We start from the raw sequence: 7,441 nt of genomic DNA, 5'->3' as shown, positions 1-7,441 counted from the left end.
TTAAATTTCTGCTACGATCCCCAACAGTGGCATCATGAGCTAGGTCTATGCGTAGTTTCTATGCACGAGTAGAACACAAAGCAGTTGTGGGCGTCGATTTTGTCAATTTGCTTGCCATTACTAGTCTTATCTTGATTCGGTGGCATCGTGGGATGAAGCGGCCCGGACCGACCTTTCACGTACTCTTATGTGAGACTGGTTCCACCGACTGACATGCACTAGTTGCATAAGGTGGCTAGCAGGTGTCTGTCTCTCCCACTTTAGTCGGATCAGATTCGATGAAAAGGGTCCTTATGAAGGGTAAATAGAAATTGGCATATCACGTTGTGGTTTTCGCGTAGGTAAGAAACATTCTTGCTAGAAACCTATAGCAACCACGTAAAAACTTGCAACAACAATTAGAGGACGTCTAACTTGTTTTTGCAGCATATGCCTTGTGATGTGATATGGCCAAAAGGATGTGATGAATGGCATATGTGATGTTTGAGATTGATCATGTTCTTGTAATAGGAATCACGACTTGCATGTCGATGAGTATGACAACCGACAGGAGCCATAGGAGTTGTCTTAATTTATTTATGACCTGCGTGTCAACTTAAACGTCATGTAATTACTTTACTTTATTGCTAAAGCGTTAGCCATAGTAGTAGAAGTAATAGATGACGAGACAACTTCAAGAAGACACGATGATGGAGATCATGATGATGTAGATCATGGTGTCATGCCGGTGACAACGATGATCATGGAGCCCCAAAGATGGAGATCAAAAGGAGCAAAATGATATTGGCCATATCATGTCACTATTTGATTGCATGTGATGTTTATCATGTTTTACATCTTATTTGCTTAGAACGACGGTAGCTTAAATAAGATGATCCCTCACTAAAATTTCAAGAAAGGTGTTCCCCCTAGCTGTGCACCGTTGCGAAGGTTCATTGTTTCGAAGCACCACATGATGATCGGGTGTGATAGATTCTAACGTTCGAATACAACGGGTGTAAGCCAGATTTACACAGCAAAAACACTTAGGTTGACTTGACGAGCCTAGCATGTACAGACATGGCCTCGGAACACGGAAGACCGAAAGGTTGAGCATGAGTCGTATAGAAGATACGATCAACATGAAGATGTTCACCGATGTTGACTAGTCCGTCTCACGTGATGATCGGACACGGCCAAGTTGACTCGGATCATGTTTCACTTAGATGACTAGAGGGATGTCTATCTGAGTGGGAGTTCATTAAATAAGTTCATTAAATGAACTCAATTATCATGAACATAGTCTAAATTATCTTTGCAAATATGTTGTAGATAAATAGCTCACGTTGTAGCTCCCTGTTTCAATACGTTCCTAGAGAAAGATTAAGTTGAAAGATATTGTAAGCAATGATGCGGACTAGGTCCGTAGTCTGAGGAGTGTCCTCACTGCTACACATAAGGCTTACGTCTTTGATGCACTGCTCGATGTGCAAACCCCTACAACATCGTCTGTGGATGTTGTGAACACCTGACAGACACATCTTGATGACTACTTGATAGTTTAGTGCACCATACTTTAAGGCTTAGAATCGGGATTCCAATGACGTTTTGAACGCCATAGAACATATGAGATGTTCCAAGAGCTGAAATTGGGATTTCAGGCTCATGCCCGTGTTGAGAGGTGTGAGACCTCTGACAAGTTCTTTTGCCAACAAGATGGAGGAGAATAGCTCAGCTAGTGAGCATGTGCTCAGAATGTCTAGGTGCTACAATCACTTAAATCAAGTGGGAGTTAAACTTCCATATAAGATAGTGATTGATAGAGTTCTCTAGCCACTATCACTAAGCTACTGGATCTTCGTGATGAACTATGACATGCAAGGGATGGAATTGATCCCGGAGTTGTTCGCGGTGCTTAAGACCGCAAAAGGTAGAAATCAAGAAGGAGCATCAGGTGTTGATGGTTTAACAAGACCACTGGTTTCAAGAAGGGCAAGGGCTAGAAGGGAAACTTCATGGATGGCAGACCAGTTGCCGCTCCAGTGAAGGAACCCAAGGTTGAACCCAAACCCGAGACTGAGTGCTTCTATTGTAAGGGAACGGTCACTGGTAGCGGAATTACCCCAAATGCATGGTAGATAAGAAGGCTGGCAACTTCAACAAAATTTATATGTGTTATTAATGTGTACCTCACTAGTACTCCTGGTAGCACCTGGGTATTGGATACCGGTTCAGTTACTATTATTGGTGACTTGAAGCAAAAGCTACGAACTAAACGGAGACTGGCTGAGGGCGAGGTGACGATGTGTGTTGGAAGTGTTTCCAAAGTTGATGAGATCACCATCGCATGCTCCATCTGCCTTCGGGATTAGTATTGAACCTAGATAAATGTTATCAGGTGTCTACGCTGAGCATGAATATGATTAGATCATGTTCATTGCAATATGGTCATTCATTTAAGTTAGAGAATAATGGTTATTCTGTTTACATGAACTATATGATGCCCCGCACGTTTTTGCAGGAATGTTTGCAATATTTCAATGAGATTTTGATTATATGAAACATGAATTCTTGAAACAATAGTTTTTGAAAGTATATAAGAATTAAATGTAAATAGCATAATAAAATGAAATTTTACATGCATGCATGTTGTAGTGGATTTTTAATATGAATAGTTGCATGTTAAGGTGGGCCTTTCCTTATGCATGTTGAATGATGAGGTGGCATGCTTGCATGTTGAGAGAAATATGTTAGTGGGGGCTAGATATTTAGATATAGAAGATGATACCTTTCATGGTCCTGCACCCTATGTGAATGGTTCATTGAATCTCGGTCGTGGTGATACACATGTTCACGCCAAAAGATGTAGAGTTAATAATGATAGTACCACTTTCTTGTGGCACTGCCGCTTAGGTCATATTAGCGTAAGATGCATGAAGAAACTCCATATCGATGGATGTTTGGAGTCACTTGATTTTGAATCGCTTGACACATGCGAGCCATGCCTCATGGGCAGGATGACTAAGACCCCGTTTTCAGGTACAATGAAATGGGCAAGTGACTTGTTGGAAATCATACATGCTGATGCGTGTGATCCAATGAGAATTGAAGCGTGCAGTGGATATCGCTATTTTCTCATCTTCACTAACGATTTGGGTAGATATAGGTATATCTACTTAATGAAGCACAAGTCTGAAACGTTTGAAAAGTTCAAGCGATTTCAGAGTGAAGTTAAGAATCATCATAACAATAAGATCATGTTCCTATGATCTGATCAAAAGGGGATTTTCTGAGTTATGAGTTTGGCAATCACTTAAGACATTGTGGAATTGTTTCACAGTTGAAGCCACCTGGAACACCACAAGGTAATGGTGTGTCCGGACGTCGTAATCGAACCCTATGAGATATGGTGTGATCTATGATGTCTCTTACCAATCTACCGTTTTCATTTTGAGGTTATGCGTTAGAGACAACTGCATTCACTTTAGATAGGACACCATCTAAGTCCATTGAGACGATGTCATATGAACATTGGTTTGGCAAGAAACCAAACTTGTCGTTTCTTAATGTTTGGGGCTGCGATGCTTAAGGCTTCAACCGGAGAAGCTCGAACCCAAAATGGACAAACACACCTTCATAGGATACCCAAAGGTGACAGTTGGGTATACCTTCTATCTCAGATCCAAGGGCAAATTGTTTGTCGCTAAGAACGGGTCCTTTCTCGAGAAGGAGTTTCTCTCGAAAGAATTGAGTGGGAGGAAGATAGAACTTGATGAGGTTGTCAAACCTTTACTTCAACCAGAGAGTGACGCAATACAGAAAGATGTTTTATGTGGCGCCTACGTCTGTTGAATAGGAAGTTAATGATAGTGATCATGAAGCTTCGGATCAAGTTGCTATCGAACCTCGTAGGTCGACAAGGATATGTACTACTCCTGAGTGGTACGGTAATCCTGTCTTAGATATCATGTTGTTAGACAACAATGAACCTACGATCTATGGAGAAGCGATGGTGGACCCGTATTCCGACAAATGGTTAGAAGCCATGAAATCCGAGATAGGATCCATATATCAGAACAAAGTATGGACTTTGGTGGACTTGCCCGATGATCATCAAGCCATTGAGATAAATGGATCTTTAAGAAGAAGACGGACGTGGGCGGTAATGTTACCGTCTATAAAGCTCGACTTGTGGGAAAGAGTGTTTTCACAAGTTCAAGGAGTTGACTACGATGAGAATTTCTCACCCGTAGCGATGCTTAAGTCCGTCGGAATCATGTTAGCATTAGCTGTATTTTTCAATTATGAAATCTGACAGATGGATGTCAAAACGAGTTTTCTTACCAGTTTTCGTAAGAAAGAGTTGTATGTGATACAATCAAGGTTTTGTCGATCCTAAGGATGCTAAAAGGTATGCTGGCTCCAGCAATCCTTCTATGGACTAGAGCAAGCATCTCGGAATCGGAATATATGTTTTGATGGAGTGATCAAAGCTTTTAGGTTTATACAATGTTTGCTAGAAACTTGTATTTACAAGAAAGTGAGTGGGAGCACTACAACATTTCTGATAAGTATATGTGGATGACATATTGTTGATCCGAAATAATGTAGAATTTCTGGAAAGCATAAACGGTTGTTTGAAGAGTGTTTTTCAAAGGAAGACCTGGATAAAGCTGCTTACATATTGGGCATCAAGATCTATAGAGATGGATCAAGACGCCTGATGGTACTTTCAAAGAATGCACACCTTGACATGTTTTTGAAGGAGTTCAAAATAGATCAGTCAAAGAAGGGGTTCTTACCTGAGTTGTAAGGTGTGAAGTTGAGTAAGACTCAAAGCTTGACCACGACAGAAGAAAGAGAAAGGACGAAGGTCGTCCCCTATGCTTTTGTCATAGGCTCTATATGGTATGCCATGCTGAAGTACCGCACCTGATGTGTGCCTTGCCACATGTCTGGCAAGAGGGTACAAAGGTGATCTAGGAGTAGATCACCAGATAGCGGTCAAAATTATCCTTAGAGGAATAAGGAAATGTTTCTTGGTTATGGAGGTGATAAAGAGTTCGACGTAAAGAGTTACGTCGATGCAAGCTTAACACCTATCCGGATAGCTCTGAGTAGAGATACCGGATACGTATAATGAAGCAATAATTTGGAATAGCTCCAAGTGGAACGTGGTAGCAGCATCTACGATATAAAGTTTTACGAAATACATAGGGATCTGAATATGGCAAGACCCGTTGACTACAACCTCTCTCACAAGCATAACATGATCAAACCCAGAACTCTTTGAGTGTTTATCACATAGTGATGTGAACTAGATCATTGAGTCTAGTAGACTCTTGGATGTTGGTCACATGGCGATGTGACCTGTGAGTGTTCATCACATGGCGATGTGAACTAGATTATTGACTCTAGTGCAAGTGGGAGACTGTTGGAAATATGCCCTAGAGGCAATAATAAATTGGTTATTATTATATATTTCCTTGTTCATGATAATCGTTTATTATCCATGCTAGAATTGTATTGATGGGAAACTCAGATACATGTGTGGATACATAGACAACACCATGTCCCTAGTAAGCCTCTAGTTGACTAGCTCGTTGATCAATAGATGGTTATGGTTTCCTGACCATGGACATTGGATGTCGTTGATAATGGGATCACATCATTAGGAGAATGATGTGATGGACAATACCCAATCCTAAGCCTAGCACAAAGATCGTGTAGTTCGTATGCTAAAGCTTTTCTAATGTCAAGTATCATTTCCTTAGACCATGAGATTGTGCAACTCCCGGATACCGTAGGAGTGCTTTGGGTGTGCCAAACGTCACAACGTAACTGGGTGGCTATAAAGGTTCACTACAGGTATCTCCGAAAGTGTCTATTGGGTTGGCACGAATCGAGACTGGGATTTGTCACTCCGTGTAAACGGAGAGGTATCTCTGGGCCCACTCGGTAGGACATCATCATAATGTGCACAATGTGACCAAGGAATTGATCACGAGATGATGTGTTACAGAACAAGTAAAGAGACTTGCCGGTAACGAGATTGAACAAGGTATCGGATACCGATGATCGAATCTCGGGCAAGTATCGTACCGATGGACAAAGGGAATTGTATACGGGATTGATTGAATCCTTGACATCGTGGTTCATCCGATGAAATCATCATGGAGCATGTGGGAGCCAACATGGGTATCCAGATCCCGCTGTTGGTTATTGACCGGAGAGTTGTCTCGGCCATGTCTGCATGACTCCCGAGCCCGTAGGGTCTACACACTTAAGGTTCGATGACGCTAGGGTTATAGGGAATAGATGTACATGGTTACCGAATGTTGTTCGGAGTGCCGGATGAGATCCCGGACGTCACGAGGAGTTCCGGAATGGTCCGGAGGTAAAGATTTATATATGGGAAATCATCATACGGTCACCGGAATAATTCGGGGGTTACCGGTATTGTACCGGGACCACCGGAGGGGTTCTGGGGGTCCACCGGGAGGGTCCACCTGCCCCGGAGGGCCCTATGGGCTGTATGTGGAGAGGGACCAGCCCCTTAGTGGGCTGGGCGCCTGCCCCCTAGGGCCCATGCGCCTATGGTTTGGGGGAACCCTAAAGGGGGGCGCCCCCCTTGCCTTGGGGGGCAAGGCAACCCCCCTTGGCCTCCGCCCCCTCCTTAGATTGGATCTGAGGGGGCCGGCCCCCCTCTCCCTTGCCCCCATATATATGTGGGGGGTGGGAGGGCAGCCGCACCCCAAGTCTTGGTGCAGCCCTCCCCCTCTCCCAAGTCCTCCTCTTCTCCCGCGGTGCTTGGCGAAGCCCTGCAGGATTGCCATGCTCCTCCTTCACCACCATGTCATCGTGCTGCTGCTAGATGGAGTCTTCCCCAACCTCTCCTTCTCCCCTTGATGGATCAAGGCGTAGGAGACATCACCGGGCTGTACGTGTGTTGAACGCGGAGGTGCCGTCCGTTCGGCACTAGGATCATCGGTGATTTGGATCATGACGAGTACGACTCCATCAACCCCGTTCACTTGAACGCTTCCGCTTAGCGATTTACAAGCACTACTAGAATCAGCTACTTTGCCATCTTCCAGCTCTTTGCCGTCGGCTAGCAGACGGCAAAGAAGCTCTTTGCCATCAGCTACCGAAAAGCGGATGACAAAGAAATGGCAGATGGTAAAACAGGCCTTTGCCATCAGCCGGCTCTTTGCCGTCAGCCAGCTGACGGCAAAGAAACTTTGCCGTCCGCTGGCTGACGGCAAAAAGAGAGGTGGCCCCCACCCCCCGCCCGTTTAGAAAAAACTTAACGCCCCACCTCTTTGCCGTCTGCTAGCGGACGACAAAGGGAGATAATGGCGGACGGCAAAGATAGGTGGACGGCAAAGAAGGGCCTACCTAACGGCCCCATCCCCTTGCCCGTTACTCGATCTCCATCTCTCCTCCCCGACGCCCTGCACCC

Source organism: Triticum aestivum, chromosome 6A (assembly GCF_018294505.1).
Source record: "Triticum aestivum cultivar Chinese Spring chromosome 6A, IWGSC CS RefSeq v2.1, whole genome shotgun sequence".
Lineage (NCBI taxonomy): Eukaryota > Viridiplantae > Streptophyta > Magnoliopsida > Poales > Poaceae > Triticum > Triticum aestivum.
Note: the sequence above shows the minus strand (reverse complement) of the source record.